The 22,287-nt window shown below is 36.1% G+C and overlaps 1 long non-coding RNA gene across 2 annotated transcripts in view; it reads right to left on the minus strand.

Annotated features, from left to right (window-relative positions):
* The window catches only part of LOC132345819 (uncharacterized), a 64,112-nt gene extending 43,155 nt beyond the window's left edge, over positions 1–20,957 (minus strand). For both annotated transcript variants that reach the window (XR_009495400.1, XR_009495398.1), the window contains exons 1-2: positions 20,842–20,957; positions 20,227–20,313 (exon numbers count right to left, since the gene is read on the minus strand). This is a non-coding gene — a long non-coding RNA (uncharacterized lncRNA). The remainder of the gene's footprint in view (positions 1–20,226; positions 20,314–20,841) is intronic.
* Positions 20,958–22,287: the final 1,330 nt, after the last annotated feature.

The following is a 22,287-nucleotide window of genomic DNA, read 5'->3' on the forward strand; positions in this document are numbered from 1 at the left end:
CGCATGAGGTGGCCAAAGTATTGGGGTTTCAGCTTCAGCATCAGTCCTTCCAAAGAACGCCAGGACTGATTTCCTTTAGAATGGACTGGTTGGATCTCCTTGCAGTCCAAGGGACTCTCAAGAGTCTTCTCCAACACCACAGTTCAAAAAATCAATTCTTCAGTGCTCAGCTTTCTTCACAGTCCAACTCTCACATCCATACATGACCACAGGAAAAACCATAGCCTTGACTAGATGGACATTTGTTGGCAAAGTAATATCTCTGCTTTTGAATATGCTATCTAGGTTAGTCATAACTTTCCTTCCAAGGAGGAAGCATCTTTTAATTTCATGGCTGCAATCACCATCTGCCTTGATTTTGGAGCCCAGAAAAATAAAGTCTGACACTGTTTCCACTGTTTCTCCATCTATTTCCCATGAAGTGATGGGACCAGATGCCATGATCTTCATTTGCTGAATGTTGAGCTTAAGTCAACTTTTTCACTCTCCTCTTTCACTTATATCAAGAGGCTTTTTAGTTCCTCTTCACTTTCTGCCATAAGGGTGGCGTCATCTGCATATCTGAGGTTATTGATATTTCTCCCGGCAATCTTGATTACAGCTTGTGCTTCTTCTTAACACCTATCAAATTGTATGAATTATATCATTTAACCACTTATTTGCTTATTGTTTCTCATCTACAATAAAACTTGTTTTGTGAGAAAATTAGCTTTATATATCTTATTCATTAAGATGTTTCTAGTACCTCAAACTGTGTCTGGCACATGATTTATATTCAATAAACATTAAAAAAATGCATTCAATAAATGTTTGTTGAGTGAGTAAAACTGCATGAAGGCAGTGAAGAATCAAAAAACTGTAAAAAGTTGTATTTCATATATGTGAAGTAGGCAAAGTATGAATTTTCACAATTAAGGTGTATTTCAATAGTTAAGGATCGGTCAAGAAGTCAGGCAGTAACCGCAAACAATATGAGTTTGCAATTTGAGGATACAAGCTATAATGTGTATTAATAGATCTGCTAATATCAGGAAAAGTAATACAGACTCATACATATATACATAGTGTGTGTGCTTAGTCATGTCTGTCTCTTTGCAGCCACCAGGCTCCTTTGTCCACCGACATACATATAAATAAAACAAATTTCAGATGTTTTCATTATTAGTATATTAATACATCTGCTAATATCAGGAGAAAGTAACAGAGAATCATATCTCTATATTTATATTAATCTATATAATTTTTTAGTTATTCATATATTATATATAAATATTAAATATTACATTTAATAGTTAATGCATGTATCAATAGTAATTGCTGATTGAAGCTTATCTCAAATATTTCATTATTTCTATATCATACTTATGCAATTTTAAGTTGAGGTTGTTAAGAACACAATTTGGAGAGTAAGCCAAGTCTAAAGCTATGACAAACCTAGACAGTGTCTTAAAAAGCAGAGACATCATTTGCCAACAAAGGTCTGTATAATTAAAGCTATGGTTTTTTTAGTAGTCATGTATGGATGTGAGAACTGGACCATAAAGAAGGGTGAGCATTGGACAACTGATGCTTTCGAACTGTGGTGCTCAAACCAATCAATCTTAAAGGAAGTCAATCCTGAATATTCATTGAAAGGACTGATGCTGAAGCTGAAGTTTCAATACTTTGACTACCTGATGCGAAGAGCTGAGTCACTGGAAAAGACCCTGATGCTGGGAAAGATTGAGGACAAGAGGAAAGGAGGTGATAGAGGATGAGATGGTTGGATGGGATCACTGACCCAACAGACAGGAGTTTGAGCAAACTCTAGGAGATAGTGAAGGACAGGGAAACCTCGTGTGCTGCAGTCCATAGGGTGGCAAAGAGTCAGACATAACTTAGAGACTGAACAACAACAACAAGCCAAGATCTATTGGGGCACATATGACAGATACCTCATTTCAAATAGTTGAAGTGAAAATAGATTTTATCTTCTCATGAATCTACAAAATGCAGGGATGCATGGCTATATACAGGACCGTAAATGAAACTGTTAGTTCTCTTACTTTCTTGGTCTACCTTTCCTTCTTGTCCCTTTCTGCTTTGCTCTTAATGGATTTCTTCACAGGCAGACTGCTGCTGTTACTGCTGCTAAGTTGCTTCAGTCGTGTCCGACTCTGTGCGACCCCATAGACGGAAGCCCACCAGGCTCCCCCATCCCTGGGATTCTCCAGGCAAGAACACTGGAGTCGGTTGATTTCTACATAATTTTTAAAGACTTTATTTCTTGATAGAAGTAGTGCAAAGTCACACTGCAAAGGGCATGCATGCAGGGATGGGAGGAGCTAATGAAGACAATTTGCCACTGCTTAGTGATTGCCCAGGGCAAGCCATGGCTTACGTCTTCTCATAATTAGCTTTTTCAGAGCAAAGGAGGAGTGCTGTCAATCTCAGCATTCTGGCAAACATCCTTCTGAGGACTCTGATTATTGGGGCTTTGTCACATGCTTGCCTCTGAATTGGTTACTGGAGCCATGGAAACATTCTCTGGGAAAGTTCCAGGTCAGTTTTACCCCTAGAACTAAATGGGGTCAGCTGCACCTAAGCCATACAGACTGAGAGGAGACTAAACCTCAGGAGACATTTCCAGACAGTAATAAATACATGCAGTATCAACAGACAGAGAATTTCCTGTAAGGTAAGAGAAGTCTCTGGACATATTTGAAATCTTTTGTTGTATTTCTTTTATTTTTCTCTTGTACTTCTTAGCAGGAAGATATCACAAATGGGACCACTTTATAGTTCAACTTGAGTCTAATATTGAGCCCTGGTTACAAAATGTACTAGGTACATAATTTGAGTAAAACAGAGATAGCCACTTCTGCTCTACCAAAGCAGAATAATTTGACAGACTCCATATTTAAACTTTCTGCTTGTTTTTTTTTTTTGGAAAGTGTGTGTATGTGTGGTGTGTTTGTTCATATATTCATGTGTTGACCACATAATAGATCTAATCAACCTACTTCACTATTTTTTTCCATCCCACTCTTATACATACCATTGTGTCTATGGTGAGGGATAAGAAGGGTTAAGGTCAATTATGTTTTGTATTTTATTTCATAATCTCATAAAACGATGAAAGTTTAATGGCTCATGAAACACTAGAAGAACAAGAAATTCAGAATGTTTCTCTACTCTTGGGAATGGAGACAGCTTTTGTAAGCCTGGGAAGCAGTATTCTTTGAGGTTGAGAACAACTACTGTATATCATATACATTTGGGTAGAAATCCAAGAAGTTCTTAGTAGTCATGAAATATTTGCTAAATTCTTTACTGATTCCAAGCATTAATTTCCTTACCTGTAAAATGGATATACAAATAATACGCAATTCATTGGATTGCTAAGTGTATATCACTGAGTTTACTATATGACTCTTAAGAAGCCATTTATTATTTGTAGCTTTTTGAAACTTCCCCAAATTTCTCTTTTCATAAAGTTCAGTTCAGTCATTCAGTCATGTCCGACTCTTTGTGACCCCATGGACTGCAGCATGCCAGGCCTCCCTGTCCATCACCAACTCCCGGAGTTTATTCAAACTCATGCCCATTGAGTTGGTGATGCCATCCAACCATCTCATCTTCTGTTGTCCCCTTCTCCTCCCGCCTTCAATCTTTCCCAGCATCAGGGTGTTTTCAAGTGAGTTAGCTCTTCGCATAAGGTGGCCAAAGTATTGGAGTTTCAGCTTCAGTATCAGTCCTTCCAATGAATATTCAGGACAGAGTTCCTTTAGGTTGGACTGGCTGGACTATTATTTTGAGTTAAATCATTTGCCATGGGACTTCATTGTTGGTCCAGTGGCTGCGATTCCATGCTCCTAATGCAGAGGTGGCTGTGTTCAATCCCTGGTCAGGCAACTAGATCCCACATGCTGCAATTAAGAGTTCTCATGCTGCCCAATTGCACTCATCTCACATGCCAGCAAGAGTTTGCTCAAAATCCTTCAAGCTAGGCTTCAGCAGTACATGAACCAAGAACTTCCAGATGTACAAGGTGGATTTAGAAAAGGCAGAGGAGCCAGAGATCAAATTGCCAACATATGCTGGATCATAGAAAAAGCAAGGGAATTCCAAAAAGGCATCTACTTCTGTTTCATTGACTATGCTAAAGCCTTTGACTGTGTGAATCACAACAAACTGTGGAATATTCTTAAAGAGATGGGAATATAAGATCACATTACCTGCCTCCTGAGAAACCTGTATGCAGGACAAGAGGCAACAGTTAGAACCGGAGATGGAACATTGGACAGGTTCAAAATTGGGAAAGGAGTAAGTCAAGGCTGTATATTGTCACTCTGCTTACTTAACTTATATGCAGAGTACATCATCCGAAATGCCCTGATGGATGAATCACAAGTTGGAATCAAGACTGTCAGGAGAAATATTAACAGTCTCAGATATGCAGATGATGCCACTTTAATGGCAGAAAGTGAAGAGAAATGAAGAACCTCTTGATGAAGGTGAAAGATAGAGAGTGAAAAAGCCGGCTTAAAAGTCAACATTCAAAAAACTAAGATCATGGCATCGGGTCCTATCACTTCATGGCAAATAGATGAGGAAAATGTGGAAACAGTGTCAGATTTCATTTTCTTGGAATCCAAAATCAATGCGGATGGTGATTGTAGCCACAAAATTAAAAGACTCTTGCTCCTTGGAAAAATAGCTATGTCAAACCTAGACTGTGCTTTAAAAAGCAGAGACAACCACTTTGCCAACAAAGGTCCATCTAGTCAAAGTTATGGTTTTTCCAGTAGTCATGTATGGATGTGAGAGTTGGACCATTAAGAAGGTGAGCAGTGAAGAATTGACACTTTTGAACCATGGTGCTGGAGAAGACTCTTGAGAGTCCCTTGGACAGCAAGGAGATCAAACTAGTAAATCCTAAAAGAAATCAACCCTGAATATTCATTGAAAGGGCTGATGCTGAAGCTGAAGCTCCAATACTTTGGCCACCCGATGAAAAGAGCCAACTCATTGAAAAAGACCCTGATGCTGGAAAAAATGAGGGCAAGAGGAGAAGGGGTGACGTAGGATGAGATGGCTGGATGGCATCACTGACTCAATGGGCACAAGTTTGAGCAAACTCAGGAAGATAGTGATGGACAGAGAAGCCTGGCATGCTGTGGTTCATGGAGTCACAAAGCATCAGAAACAACTTAGTGACTGAACAGCAACAAATGCTGCAATTTAAAAGATTCTGTATACTGCAACTAAGACCTGATGCAGCCACATAAATACAATATTTAAAGAAAACATTTGCCATGAGAAAGCTCAGTTCACTTCAGGTGCTTAGTCATGTCTAACTCTCTGCGACCCCATGGATTGCAGCCTGCCAGGCTTCCCTGTCCATCACCAACTCCTAGAGCTTGCTCAAACTCATGTCTATCAAGTTGCTGATGCCATCCAACCATCTCATCCTCTGTCATCCCCTTCTCCTCCTGCCTTCAATCTTTCCCAGCTATTGAAAGACAAATATTTTGTCAATGTTATGCAACACTCCAGTAGCTGTTAACAGGTTAACTGACATTACTTTTCAGTTTCCTAGACAAAAGGATGGTTTTAGGCACAAGCAACACAGAGAGGGTCACAAGCAGTCAAACACGACTGAGTGACTGAACTGAACTGACTGAACTGAACACAGAGAAGGTAAGAGTAGGTGCTTTATTCAGTCCTAGCTGAGTTCCCAGCTGACAGCCAGCATTAATTCTCAACTCTGTGATGAGTCACTTTGGAGGTCCAGCTAGTTGAGACTTAGATGACTGCAGCCCTAGCGGACCTCTGCCCTTAACCACATATAAGACTGGAAAGGAGACCCACCCAGCAGGACCCAATAAACCTATAGAATCATGAGAGATAATATTAATAATGCATTATTGTCTTAAGCTGCTAAGTTGTTGTGTGGTTTGTTATGCAAACACTGATAATCAGAAAAGCAAGATTGGAGGGGTAAGAAAGAAAGAGAGCAAGCACTGAAACACCTAAGAGAATAACTTAATGGAAACCAGATGATGATAAGCACCAATATCTTCTCATTTTACATCACAGCTTTGCCTGGAACCAGCCCAAATGACGTATTCAGACATATTCAACTGCTTGGACTATCATTTTATAAATGATTTCACTAGACTTTTGGCTGCATAATCTACACAAATCTATTAAGTTCTGTAAAGTTAAGTTAAACTAAGAAATATGGAGCTGGTAGTTTTTTCTTAATTCTCTAAGGAATCTTGGGTGGTAGATTGAATTGAATGGTACCACATTTTTCTTATATACACCATAGCTTTTTATTTGTGTATTTGTTTTCCAAGGGCTTGCACTATTAGATTACATAGAGAATCAAAAAATTTTCATGAATAAACAAACAATATGGAAATTTAGTTTCCTCTAAAAAATCTTTTAACCTCCATCTTACTTTTATAGTTGTATAGAATCTTTCTAGCCCTCTCTTGCAACTTCCCTCTCTTTGTGGTTTGGCCTGCCTCTATTCTTGGATATTCTCAAGGCAAATATAGTGCAAATTTACTGCAAAATGAAACTTCAAGCTTTGCAAAAGGTACAGAATTCCATGGAAACCATAATGGGTTATTAGATAAATACTTAGATCTCGTTTAAAGCCAGTGGCAAATTAGTAGTTAACAATGGGATAAGAAGAAAAATTAACGGGGATAAGGACAAGCATTTCAAAGAGAATGATTTAAAAATCAGAGACTTAAGATAGATCTTTGAAAAAATTGATTAAGCACATACACATTTACAAAATACCTCCTTATTATTGCACTGAAAATATAAAATGTTTTGTGCAAAATACAGTATCATGCAATGGTACAAGTTTGTCAGTTAATGATACCAAGAAGAAAACAACGTGTTTTAGTTTCTCTGAGAATTGAACCTGGTTTGCAATTATAAATTAAATTTAGTAAAACATTTGATAATATTTTATCATATTTTTGCAATTTTGGTTTCATTTTTTAAGATAAAGTTCTAATCAAAATCTTTTCCTTTATTTTTAGAAAAGAAATTGTGGTGCCAATTCAATGTTGATTAAATGTGTTTTATCCCTATTTTAAGCATATAAATTATCCCAGGATGAGGAAGCAAAATAATATTTAGCCTCCTAGACTAGAGAGAAATAATTTATTTGACAATGGTTTTTATTGTCAAGTTAATGGAAGATACTTTCTTAAGTAACTCAGAGATTGCAGCAATGGATAAATAATCTTTAATAAGCTCAGATATTAGCTTACATTAAATAGTCAACATTAAGATAATGGACAATACATATTTTTCTTGGGGATGGATGGATTCAAAGAAATTTTATATTTGATTTTAGATATTACAAGAGAATATTAAATACAGCACAAAATGGAAAATCCCACTGTCTATCTAATTCTTGTTTCATCTACCCAGGGAACCAGCAGTTGCTCCACTAATTTCTAAGGTAAAAACACATGGGACTATGCCCTACATGAAGGTGGTAAGCCAGTGCTATTTAATGCCTGTGCTGTGAAATGTGCAAGACAACAGAAGAGATTAACGGTGACTGGTTACAAGGTAGTTGGTAGTTGCTTCAGGAAGAGAAGAAAAGAAAAGGTGGGGCCATCAGGTTACTGAAACAAGGGACCATGATAGTTCAATGAGAAGCAGAATAATTCCCACATTAGCTGCCACAACAATATATCGCTCATTAGAGCTCCTAGGTAGTTTCAGAATTATTATTGGGTATTTCATAAATGAGTGTTAGTCTTAGGAAAGAGTATCCAAAAAATGTTTCCCAAAGGAACTCTTCATAGAAAGACTTTAAGGTAAGATCAATGGAAATTCAAGAAACTGTGAGAGTTGGCACCCTATAATGAAACAAATGTAATACTGGGTATCCATACATTCATATGCTAGAACCACTTACATTTTAAGGAAAATATCCAGTTTGGATAAAACAAAGAGGATGGACTAAGTAAGTTATATCATATGAGTCTTAGTCACAGAATTCCCTTTCCTTTCCTTCTCTCCCCTTTGCCCTTTCCTTTCTCCCACTCTCTCTTTCTCTGAAAGCTGACAAGGCCAATATATGACATATGCAAGTGGATAGCTGTAGCTGAAACGACGGTTCCAGACCCAGAGCTAATTTAGCCAGTCTCCACTTATCCTCTCGCTTATTAGCATCTATGCTTCTTCCATGGAAACCTAAGAGCTGAATTGAAGATACTTTGAAGCCACTTTACTGAGTGTTCTATCAGATTAGAGCCCACAATTCTGTCAATCAGATTATTCATTATGGTGGTGTAGTCATATTTTACAACGTCTGCTCATATCATAGTGCTTGCCTTTCTTTTAGAATTCCTTCCTGTGGTAGGCTATCATAATCATCTTTGTGCTATGTGGCTCTTCAATGTTTATTGTTATCAGTTGAAAGAAGAAACAATTAGCCTAAGAAAAGCCAGTCAGGTTTACCTCCTGGAAACATGTAACATAGGTCAAAGAAGCTACTTTGATCTAGACTGACCAATTGAGTGGAGATACCGAATGAGCCATGATGTGAGTATTTTTGACCATGGAGAGGAGAAAGGAAGAAAGAAAGGAGAATAATAAGCAAATACAGAGACAGGTGAGATTTCAGAACTCCTTAATCTCCTAATGGCTTTTGAGTTGCTAGTTTCTTCATGAGACATGAGTGCCTTGGGTTCTGTGATATTTTCTTGTATTTTTCAAACACATCTGTAGATAGATTTAAATTTATTTTACTTGAAACTAGGGGAATGGTCATGGACATGCAGGGTTAAGCTAAAGGAAGGTGTTCACAGAAATTAATCTAAAGCATTTGATATGCATTTCAGTATGTATAGAGAACCTTTAAAATGTGCCTATCCTTTGACATACATATATATATATATTTTTTTCTACTTTAAGGATATTCCTTAAATTAATGAAAAGTTAATACAAACATTTTTGCACAATTTCATACAACATTATATATAACAGCAAGAATGAAAAGTTAAAATCCAGAAGTAGACTAGTATTTAATAAAGAATAAGCAATTGTGTGGCCATTTCAAATGTTCTCTAAGAATACTTAATATAGACTGTCACATTACACAACGTCATTGTCCAAGTGAATACGTTTTAGAATTTTGCAGTACCCAGCATATACTTGTATACACTAATGACATACCAAAAATTAGACTGTGTTTTTAACCTTATATTACAGTTAAATAAAAAAGTGGTATTCACACAAAATTATGTCTTTGGTATGCTGCTGCTGTTGCTAAGTATCTTCAGTCATGTCAGACTCTGTGCGACGCCATAGACGGCAGCCCATCAGGCTCCCCCGTCCCTGGGATTCTCCAGGCAAGAACACTGGAGTGGTTGCCATTTCCTTCTCCAATGCATGAAAGTGAAAAGTGAAAGTGAAGTCGCTCAGTTGTGTCTGACTTTTAGTGACCCCATGGACTGCAGCCTACCAGGCTCCTCCATCCATGGGATTTTCCAGGCAAGAGTACTGGAGTGGGGTGCCATTAGTTCAGTTCATTTCAGTCACTCAATCGTGTCCAACTCTTTGTGACCCCATGAGCTGCAGCATGCCAGGCCTCCCTGTCCAGCACCCACTCCCGGAGCCCAACCAAACTCATGTCCATTGAGTTGGTGATACCATCCAACCATCTCATACTCTGTTGTCCCCTTCTCCTCCTGCCCTCTATATTTTCCAGCATTAGGGTCTTTTCAAATGAGTCAGCTCTTCGCATCAGGTGGCCAAAATATTGGAGTTTCAGCTTCAACATCAGACCTTCCAATGAACACCCAGGACTGATCTCCTTTAGAATGGACTGGTTGGATCTCTTTTCTGTCCAAGGAACTCTCAAGAGTCTTCTCCAACACCACAGTTCAAAAGCATCAATTCTTCTGCTCTTTCTTCAGCTTTCTTTATAGTCCAACTCTCACATCCATACATGACCACTGGAAAAATCATAGCCTTGACTAGACAGACCTTTGTTGGCAGAGTAATGTCTCTGCTTTTGAATATGCTATCTAGGTTGGTCATAACTTTTCTTCCAATGAGTGTCTTTTAATTTCATGGCTGCAATCACCATCTGCCTTGATTTTGGAGCCCAGAAAAATGAAGTCAGCCATTGTTTCCACTGTTTCCCCGTCTATTTGCCATGAAGTGATGGGACCATATGCCATGATCTTAGTTTTCTGACTGTTGAGCTTTAAGCCAACTTTTTCACTCTCTTCTTTCACTTTCATCAAGATTCTTTTTAGTTCCTCTTCACTTTCTTCAATAACGGTGGTGTCATCTGCATATCTGAGGTTATTGATATTTCTCCCAGCAGTCTTGATTCCAGCTTGTGCTTCCTCCAGCCCAGCGTTTCTCATGATGTACTCTGCATATATGTTATATAAGCAGGGTGACCATATACAGCCTTGACGTACTCCTTTGCCTATTTGGAACCAGTCTGTTGTTCTATCTTTGTATATTAGATCTTTGTTGTTATATCTTTGGTATAATCCCAAATATATTTCAATGAATGTATGCAGTATTTCTTTAGAAAGATTATAGATACATACATCAAATTGTAATAAACTATTTCTGAGTATTAGAAGCATGATTGATTTCAGAAATCCTTTTTGGTACTTTCCATTTTTTCTTTTATAATGAGAGCATATTGTTGTAATCAGAAGAGATTATAACTATCATTTTAATGCTCATATCTGTTGGTTTGTTAAAATAAACACCATACACTGGGTTTATAAACAATAAAATCTTCTATTATACCCCATATATGGTGTTCTCTCTTCATGTCATCATCCAAATTTCCCTCATCATATAGGGACACAATATCCAAATTACTCTTGTTTTATATGGACATAAGTCACTGGACTGGAGCCCACTTGAATCTAGTATAAACTCACTTTAACTTCATTAGATCTGCAAAGACTCTATTTCCAAATAAGGTCACATGCATAAGGAACTGGGCTAGAATTTCAGCATATCATGTTGGGCAACGTAATTCAACTGATAAAACTAGGTCTTAGAATTCTTCAAAAATTGCATTAAAAACACGGAGAACTTTCTTCCAGCTACCAGGATTTCACTTTATTGATTCCTCTGAATAAACAAGATTAATTTATAAAAGGAAGGTTAAAAAAAGTATAGTTTGGTTTGGACACACACTGTGCCTATCCAGATTTTCTTGAATATATCTCTCCTCATCAAGAGTTTCTTACTAGAAATGTACTATCTATATATCAAGTGTTAAAATTTATTTACTCACTTTTGAATTCATATTTATTAGCTGATCTTTTCTTCTACTAATATACTGTCTGGGACTTGGGTTAGGTGTTACATGCTTAATATCACTCCACTGTGCTGAAGAAACCTGTTTAAACAAATCACGATGCTGTGACACAGGACAGAGCACTGAGACAAAAACATTTTAAGTTTTTTTCCATTTAAAGTCAGGCTGATATTTACAAATGCAGGCAAACTACCGGTTGCTTCAACATCATTCTCCCACAAACCCTCTAAATCATACTCCGGATAAGAGCCCTGAAAATTCCAGCTTTCACAGTGACATTTGCATCTGCATATGGAATTCTCTCCTACACTGGTTGGCAGCTGGTTTAGCACTGAAGATTCATGTCCTGTTATTTTTCTTCAGCAAGACCAATAGTTCTTGATAATATTTCTCCCAACTCTGTAAACTTGGGTTATATTTTCTGTGTGTTAAATGAAAATATTTTATTTTTTTCATTTAAAATATCCAGAGCAGATTTAAAAGTTTTTTTTGTATAAAAATGGAAAACAAGTAGATATTACATAATGGAATGATTATTTTTTTCTTATATTCTTTTATTTCCCCACTCTCTTAGACTGAGGACCTTAGGAAACAGAGTCTGAACAAAAATATATACACAAATATTCTTTGGCAGGGGTGGGATGTCTATGTGCAAAGTGAGAATGAAGGAAAAAAATGAAAAAGGGAAATGAGACAAGAAAAGGGAGTGGAAATGAATCCAGTTGCCTGTGATTTCACAAGAAAATGCAGTCAGTTGTTGAGTTATATGGGGTATCTCTGGACAAGTTTAATGCAATCACTTTATTTGGGAGCTATAGTTTGGGTAAAAGAATGAGTATTTCTTCTTATGGTTCCACTGTCTTTCATTGGTCAAGTCCACTTCAGGGGATGTGAATTCCCCACACTCTGATTGTACCACACAGGTCTTCCGCACAATCGATGGAGAAGTCAGAGCCTTACAGCTCCATCTGGCCAGTGGTTATCTTCAGGGTCTCTACTTATCAGTTGGGGACTTCTAGATCTATAGTGATCATGGCCATAGTTGGAATCTCCTGAAGTTGTGTTAGTCAGGCTAGGGCTGCTCAGACCAAGAACAAAGGCAAGTAGTTGAGGTCTAGAGAGTGGGGATCAAAGGAGCCTATTGGGCAGTGCATAAACGAATCTAGTGAATCAACACAGTTATGGATACCCTGTCCTATGAAACAACTGCTGATTTTTATGGCTGGGTTGATCTTTAAAAATCATGTAGTCCAAATGTGACTTCAATACATGAAAAGATATTTCCATTTTCAGTTAAAATAGAGTAGTCGGGACTGAACTTCCCTCCCAACTGAAATTATTTACCCCACAAAAGTGCAATATATATTTAAAAAGCCAAGAGTTTTCAAGACACTAGACATCAGACAATGGAAGACAGTGATACCTGAGAAATAGGAAGCAAAAAACATGAGCCCAGTGAACACTGCCACCTACTTCCATCAGACTTCCCAAGCTAAGGGAGAAAGACTCAGTAGGAGCTGAGCAGATTCTTTGTGTGAGGAGATGAAGCTATGAGTGTGGGTAGACTGAGGCAGTTAGAGTCTACAGTACTCAGTATCATAAGGAAGACAGCAGTACAAAGAGAGAGCTCCAGAAATCTGGCAAAGATTCCTTTTCAATATGCAGTTGGATACTACTAACACATGCATGATGCATGCTATGAGACTATACCCTGGATTGAAAGAACCACGTAACAGAATTATTATGAGTAACAGTGCCAACCAAGCACTCACATGAGACTGGGACTAACGCCTGTTTTGTGTGTGTGTGTGTGGGTGTGTTAGTTGCTCAGTCGGGTCCTACTCTTTGCGATCCCGTGGACTGTAGCCCATCAGACTCCTCTGGAATTCTCCAGGCAAGAATACTGGAGTGGGGTGCCATTCCCTTCTCCAGGGGATCTTCCCAACCTAGGGTTTAAACCAGGGTCTCCTGCATTGCAGGCAGATTGTTTACCATCTGAGCCACCGAGGACCACCAACCAAATTGGAAAAGCCTCATGATTCAACGGGCATTAGAGTGTGCAAAAGAAACTTGCCTCTGTATTGGGAATATTTGGTCTTGATTAAATACTGCTCTGATTCTGCTTAACAAATGTAAAAGTGAGAACTGAAAGGAACAAACTGTTTGTAGGTAACTTATCTGCATGCATCATGGAACAAAGATCACAAATATTTATAGAAAAGCCAAACTATCAAGAACTCAATAGGACAAAATTCACAATGATGAGGAAAATAACAAAAACTAAAGAATTACAGACTTGCAAAGAGGTAAGAAACATGAGCCATTTTAAGGAGAAAAGCTATAAACTGAAACTGATTTAGGATTGATATAGAAATTAAAATGACTAAACGAGGACATTAAGAGATATGGAACATATAAACACCTTCCAATCTGAGCTTCTAAATATAAAACCCTGGATGAGATTAACCAAATTACAAATTAAAAAAAAAAAGAGAGAACTTGAAGACAAGCAATAGAAACTATTCAAAATGAGACACTAAGAAAAAATATAAAAATAATAATAAATTTCAAGGAGTCAGTGATCCTTGGGATAATTTATGAGGGTCTACTAAAATGTAACTGGAATCTCTGAAGAAGTTTCAACTCTTTAAGGAAGAAAGTGGCTAAATTTTTTCAGAAATCTCAGTTCAGTGAACCCCAAAGTACAAGAAACATGAAGAAAACTATACCATGGCACACCACAATCAAATTGTTCAAAACCAGTGATAAAGAAAATAACAACCTTAAAACAGCCAGAGAAAAACACATTACATAAAGAGGAACAAAAATAAGAATGACAAAAGATTTCTCTGCAATAACAACAATAAAAACAATGCAAATGAGAACTCTGTCTTTAAATATTAAAAGAACAAAATACTTTCAAACTGAAATTATACCCAGCAAATATCTTTCAAAAGAAAGGTAAAACAATACCTGTCTAACATATATAATATGAGAGAAATCATGACAAACAGACCTGCACTATAGGAAATGTTAAAAACAGTCTCAAACATAAGGAATGATATCAGATGGAAATATGAATTTACACAATGAATGAAAAGTTTTGAAAATAGTAAATTCTTGGGTATTTATGATTTGTAAAAATTATTTACAACTTAAAAATAACTATCTAAATAAAAATAATATCTATATATTGTGGGCTTTATAAAAATAAAATATGTGACAATAATTGCCAAAGGTGAAGAGGAAGAGAAATGAAAATATTGTAAAGTTCTTAAATCACAGGTGAAGAGAACAGGTTTAATATAATTTGAAATTAGTGATAAATAAGATGTTCACTCTAAATTCTCCAGAAATCACTGAAATAACAAAATAATTGTAGCTAGTATGCAAAGAAAGGATATAATATGGACTCATAAAGTAACATTTAACTAATTCAAAAAAGAGCAGAAAAAGAGACTATATATATATATATATATTTCTTCAGATTCTTTTCTCTCATAGATTATTATAAAATACTGAATATAGCTCTTTGTTCATTGCTGAGAGAAATGAAAGAATGTGTAAATAAATGATAAACTATATTCATGGGTTTAAAGCCTTGATTTTGTTAAGATGTCAATTCTAATTAATACATATGTGAATGCATATATGCATATATATGCTAATAGACATACATAGTCACTCAATGCAATCTCAATAAAAATTCCAACAGACATTTTCTTGAATAAAAACTAACAAATTAATTTTGAAACTCATCATGAAATGCAAAGAAGCAAGAACAACAAAAATGACTTTGAAGAAGAGAAAATTTGGAGAACTAATACTACCTGGTTTTAATATTTATTAGAAAGCTAAAAATAAAAAATGGGAGTCATTGTCATAAATATTGATTTTTTTTTCTAATTTTATTTTATTTTCAAACTTTACATAATTGTATTAGTTTTGCCAAATATCAAAATGAATCCACCACAGGTATACATGTGTTCCCCATCCCGAACCCTCCTCCCTCCTCCCTCCCCATACCATCCCTCTGGGTTGTCCCAGTGCACCAGCCCCAAGCATCCAGCATCGTGCATCGAACCTGGACTGGCAACTTGTTTCCTACATGATATTATACATGTTTCAATGCCATTCTCCCAAATCTTCCCACCCTCTCCCTCTCCCACAGAGTCCATAAGACTGTTCTATACATCAGTGTCTCTTTTGCTGTCTCATACACAGGGTTATTGTTACCATCTTTCTAAATTCCATATATATGCGCTAGTATACTGTATTTATGTTTTTCCTTCTGGCTTACTTCACTCTGTATAATAGGCTCCAGTTTCATTCACCTCATTAGAACTGATTCAAATGTATTCTTTTTAATGGCTGAGTAATACTCCATTGTGTATATGTACCACTGCTTTCTTATCCATTCATCTGCTGATGGACATCTAGGTTGCTTCCATGTCTTGGCTATTATAAACAGTGCTACAATGAACATTGGGGTACACGTGTCTCTTTCCCTTCTGGTTTCCTCAGTGTGTATGCCCAGCAGTGGGGTTGCTCGATCATAAGGCAGTTCTATTTCCAGTTTTTTAAGGAATCTCCACACTGTTCTCCATAGTGGCTGTACTAGTTTGCATTCCCACCAGCAGTGTAACAGGGTTCCCTTTTCTCCATACCCTCTCCAGCATTTATTGCTTGTAGACTTTTGGATCGCAGCCATTCTGACTGGTGTGAAATGGTACCTCATAGTGGTTTTGATTTGCATTTCTCTGATAATGAGTGATGTTGAGCATCTTTTCATGTGTTTGTTAGCCATCTGTATGTCTTCTTTGGAGAAATGTCTATTTAGTTCTTTGGCCCATTTTTTGATTGGGTCATTTATTTTTCTGGAGTTGAGCTGTAGGAGTTGCTTGTATATTTTTGAGATTAGTTGTTTGTCGGTTGCTTCATTTGCTATTATTTTCTCCCATTCTGAAGGCTGTCTTTTCACCTTGCTAATAGTTTCCTTTGATGTGCAGAAGGTTTTAAGGTTAATGAGGTCCCATTTGTTTATTTTTGCTTTTATTTCCAATATTCTGGGAGGTGGGTCATAGAGGATCCTGCTGTGATGTATGTCGGAGAGTGTTTTGCCTATGTTCTCCTCTAGGAGTTTTATAGTTTCTGGTCTTACGTTGAGATCTTTAATCCATTTTGAGTTTCTTTTTGTGTATGGTGTTAGAAAGTGGTCCAGTTTCATTCTTGTACAAGTGGTTGACCAGATTTCCCAGCGCCACTTGTTAAAGAGATTGTCTTTAATCCATTGTATATTCTTGCCTCCTTTGTCAAAGATAAGGTGTCCATATGTGCGTGGATTTATCTCTGGGCTTTCTATTTTATTCCATTGATCTATATAAATATTGATTTTTTAAAAGAAATACAATAAAATAAAATAGAATAGATAATGTAGAAATAGACTAATATGTGTAAGGACCATTGGTTTTGACAACAGCTGAGGCAATTCAATGCAGAAAGGATAGTTTTTCAACAACTATCCAAATTGTTGCTGAAACAATTGGATATCCATATGCAAAAAAAGTACTATAATCTATACCTCATACTATATAAAAATTAGTACCCTTGGGCAATATACCAAAGGTAAAACCTAAAATTATAAAGCTTCTGGAAATATATGTAGAAGAAAGTATTTGTGAACTTGGTTAGGTGATATTGAATATATATCACACCAAAATTGTATTTCATAAATAAGTTGGACTTCATCAAAATTAAAATCTTTTCTTCAAAGGACACTGAGAATGTAAAAATGAACCATAAAATCATGAAAATATTAGAAAGTTACCTATCTGGTAAAGGACTTATATTCTGTATTTATTAAGAACTCTCAATATTCAATAACAAGAGATAAAACAGTAAAAATAAAATATAGGCAAAAGATTTGAACTGGTACTTGACCAAATAAGATATACTTACAGCTACTAAGTCCTCGAAAAGAAGTTCAACATCATTTAATCAACAGAGAAATGAAATTAAAACTACAAAGAGATACTTCTAGAAAGGCTGAAATTCAAAAATTGACCATACCAAACGTTGGCAACGAAGGAGAGAAATTGGAAATTTCATAAACTGCTTGTGGGAATGTTAAATGATATAGCTACTTCAAGAGATAGTTTCTCAAAAAAATGACAGTATATGTCCATACAAAGAACTGTACACAAATTCCAGTAGCAATTTTAATATCCCAAACTAAAAATAACCAAAATATCTATTGTTAGGTAAATAGCCTAGCAAGCTGGGTATGTTCACATAGTGGAAAACTTCTCAGCAATAAAAAGGAATGAAATATTGAAACATGCAACAAAATGGATAAATTTCAAAATCATTATGCTGAGTGGTAGATTCAAGAAAAGAAAATATATTGTATAATTCAAGTTATGAATTACTCAAACTCTAGAGCTTAAAAACTAATCTATAGAGACAGAAAACATACTACTGGTTGCCTGGAAATGGGAGAAGGACAAGGAAAGCTGGATGGGAATGATTACAAGGACCCTTAGAAGTTACTGATATATTCATTATTTTGATTGTAGCAGGGGTTCATGGTGTGCACATATGTGAAAACTAATCAAACGAATCAAAACTAATCAAACCCAGAGCTTGATCCCTGGGTAGAGAAGATCCCCCAGAGGAAGAAATGACACCCCACTCCAGTATTATTGCCTGGAAAATGCAATGGGCAGAGGACCCTGGGAGCTACAGTCCACGGGGTGGCAAAGACTTGGATATGGCTGAGCAATCAATCAAGGATAGTCCAAGATGGCACTGTTTATACTTGAATCCTCACAGAACCAATGCAAGACCACAAGTTCAATAAAGTAATTTTTTAAAGTGCTTACTCCATGTCACACTATGTATTAGGCATAGTGAACAAGTCAGGCATGGTCTTCACCTTTTGAAATTTTCTACTGAGAAAATTGTCATTATACATTTAAATAAAGCACAATTTGACAAGTATATAGGAGAGCTCTAAATATTACTGATGAGCAGCACAAGTATAATGGTCATATTTTTGAGGAAATTACATATAATCTTGTTACTTGATTGGGTCTGTATTGTCTTCAAATCCAATGACAATTTCTGATATAATTTGTACTAGTGTAATAGTTCTAACAAGTAAGACATTCTAATTTCCATATAAACTTTCACTGCTTTTGGTTTTACCTCTGAATATTTATCTTCTTTGTCTTATATCACTTTTCTATGTTTAGAAATTGTGGTGTCACTTTATTCAATGTTTCATTTCATTGTCTGATTTTATCTCAACTGAAAGAGACCTCTTGCTTATTTTACCTGTGGAAAAGAGTCAGATTTTTCTGAACTTTGTTAAATTTACACTTCCTTTGCAAGACAAGTACTTCATAGGAGACTTTGATGTGGTGTTCAACAAATGCATTTCCTCTGTTTCCCAAGTATTCTTTTCTGTATTCTTTCAAAAACATTAAGCTTGTGAAATTTTTGAAAAATATAGTCTTAAAATTTTCTTGAAACCTGAAACTTGTGTATACCACAATGTTTGCTCAGGCTCCTAGCTTTCACCTAAATACCATTTCCAGAGCATGATATGTTTCCTCTTATCATTTCACAACCTTTTAAATTTTCAAAGAAAAGTTTTCCTCCAATTCAATTTTCACACTGAAGGAAGTTTTTAATCCCTTTGTAAGGGTTACCCTGTAAGTATGTGCAGAGAAAAATCAAAGTTGCTCTAAGAGGTAGATAGTGAATGATTGACTAAGCTGGTGTTTTCTCTCTTAGGTCTTGGGGGCATATCGAATTATACAGCCTGAGAGCTGAAAGGGCCAAAATCTCAGGACTCACAGCTATGACAAACCTTTGGCTGGGATGTTCAAGCTAGGTTCCATCATCAGCTAGCTAATTGTCTCACCCATTTACTCAGAACATGAGATAATTTGTGATGGAGCAAAATCTTCATAACTCCAAATCATGAATGTCAGGGTTTTGTGGGAATTGTTCATTTATTCTTTCATCATTTATAACATATTTATTCAACAAATTACAGGATCATGGCTAGTAATTTTCCAGTGCTAGATGAACACCAAGCTTCTACACTTCTTCCTTAATTATGCCAGGCTGTATAAAATCATGGGTCTCAAGATCCTGTGACATTATTTACCACTCACTCATTATTTCTCTCATAGCTGTCATACTATCTTAGATTCTTATCTCATTCACCCATTTAAGCATTTTTGAGATCTACCATGATCTAAGCTCTTTGTCTACCTCTTGATAAATAATACAGTCACTGCTCACTTAACAAGTCTACATTTCAGTTGGGTAGGAAAAAAACCACAAAAGATCATTACAGTGGTGTGTCCAGAAAAGTAAAGGACAAAGAAAGACATATCAAGTTTTCCTCTCACTAGTCCAGTAAAATTTCCCATAGATTTTCTCCTCATTCTGAACATGAGAATGAAATAATATCTTTATCACGTCCAGAGTCAGCTAGTACAATTCAGCATCTGGTGCTACGGTCCCCTCTGCAGTTTATGCTATGAGTGAACCTGCCTCCTGCCTGATCTAGTTTAAGTTATTATGATTTCTATCAGGAAATCCATGTGGAAATTAGTTAGACATGATAGACTTGAAATAGAATTTATTCAAGGGAAAAATATCCATTCTAGGTTAAAATCCCTTATCAAGTAAAAGTTGCTACATAACTACATAATGTTACTCATATTCTGCAAATGATATAGCTTTTAAAAAGTAAGTTATGTTTTATTTAAAGTGTTTTCTCATTTTCTCTAATGCCTCTAGATAGGGAACTTCTAATACTACTGCACAAATTTAAATAAAACATACTGGCCATTAATTTCTGTTTTCAGTAGAGTTACTCATACCTGGAATCCTTGCTGAGGACATAGTGGGGTTTGGTGCACTGAGATTTGAGGCAGATTTTCCAAAGATTTTTATTGTCTTGACTTGTCCTAAGAAGAAGAAATGAGTCTGTGTTAAATGAAACCCCAAAGAATTATTAGGATTGTTTGGCTCCAAAGAGGGCAACAGAGTCATGTAAGTAATGAGAACATCTGTTGACTGAAACTCAACATTCTCTTTTCCAACCAAATAGTATGCCCCTGCAGGTAGAGACTATCATATGTCTTTGGGCTAGCAACACTTAATTCTCTATTCTGTATTTGGAAGGCACTCAATAAACATTCTGCAATGATTATAAAAATATAATGAAGATGAAGTTATTTTAATTTTAAGATGAAGTTAATTTAATTTTAAATTATGTTAAATTCTGGGAAGATTTCATAATAAAAGTAAATTTAATATTTCCCCCTGTTCTATTCTTTGTTCTTTAGGACATTTCATAAGTATGGCTTGCCTATTCAGAATGACACTATGCATTATTCTCAAAAGGCATGATTTTTTTTAAATCTCTTGAGTTATATTGATTTGAAATAAACATGTCCTTAAAATTCTAATTTAATGTTCTCAGAAAATCTTACCATTATGGAAGTCACTTTCATATGTTCCTGGGAGAGTCAGGGAAGAGATTTGAATTTCTACTTGATTTCTTTCTTCTATTCAATTTCCTACACAGGATGTCAATTCATCTCTTGCTTGTGACTTTCATAGGAAGATATGATAGCTTCATTGGCAGAAGGGAAAGGACTATATTTATAATTGTCAGTATTTTTATAGCAACAAGCTGTTGGATCAACAAAAGATAATACAGACTGAGCTGTTTGTATTTTTACAGCTATAATTTAATCTTTCTTGGGAGCAATATGTAACTTTCCTTTTATGTTTATTTAGTTATCTTCAACTTGAGGCCACTTTGGTGCCTTTGAGTTGTCAGTTATTATAATACTGTTTTTAATTTTTTTTCTGTGAAAGTGGAAAAAATTTTTTTTGTAATGACACTGTAAGAAAGGTATTGTTAAAGTGAAATGCTAAATGTCAAAGTTCTTCAAGTGGAGGAGAAAACTTACATTTGTTTCTAATTATAATGTACTTTACCAGCAAATTGAAAAATACAAAGAGAGTCTAAAATTAGGATAAATTGATGAATAAATCAAAATTGCTTTTAAAATGCCTTCTCTTTGCTAGATGATCAAAATACTTATTTTTCTTCTGTAGGGAATGCAACCTGTTCTATACAGCCTTCTTGACTGGTTGAAAATGAAATGGAACATTCTTTGTATTTTTTTCACATCTACCTCAGTCATATGTCATCATTTTGTATTTTGCAGTTTCCCATATTTTCTCCTTTAACAATCAGTTTCTTATCCATTTAGGTGTGTATATCCTCAAGAGAGTCTTTGAAGAATACATAAACACTACTATGTAGATGAGATACTGCTATTACAGTGGATAACCATTGACTCTATACCACTAGTTTGCTTTACAGTTCATAGAAGCCAAAACAAGACAAATATTCTTATGGATCACAAATCACACTATAATTCATCAATAGACAATGAGCAAAAATGAAATCTTATGATTTTCATTGATCTTTTCATTTTAGAGTAATTTTGACTAAACAGTAGGAATATTCGGAGAAGGCAATGGCACCCCATTCTAGCAGTCTTGCCTGGAAAATCCCATGGCCGGAGGAGCCTGGTAGGCTGCAGTCCATGGGGTCACTAAGAGTTGGACACGACTTTTGCTTTTCACTTTCATGCATTGGAAAAGGAAATGGCAACCCACTCCAGTGTTCTTGCTTGGAGAATCCCAGGGATGGGGGAGCCTGGTGGGCTGCTGTTTATGGGGTCACACAGAGTCGGACACAACTGAGGTGACTTAGCAGCAGCAGCAGCAGCAGCAGTAGGAATATTTAAGATAAAATCTGTTTTGTTTGGTTTTCCATTATCAATTAATAAATTGTGTAGAGTTTAGGAAGAAGACAGTAGATTATAAATTAAAACTTGAGCCACATTCCTGACCTTGTA

Source organism: Bos taurus, chromosome 1 (assembly GCF_002263795.3).
Source record: "Bos taurus isolate L1 Dominette 01449 registration number 42190680 breed Hereford chromosome 1, ARS-UCD2.0, whole genome shotgun sequence".
NCBI lineage: Eukaryota > Metazoa > Chordata > Mammalia > Artiodactyla > Bovidae > Bos > Bos taurus.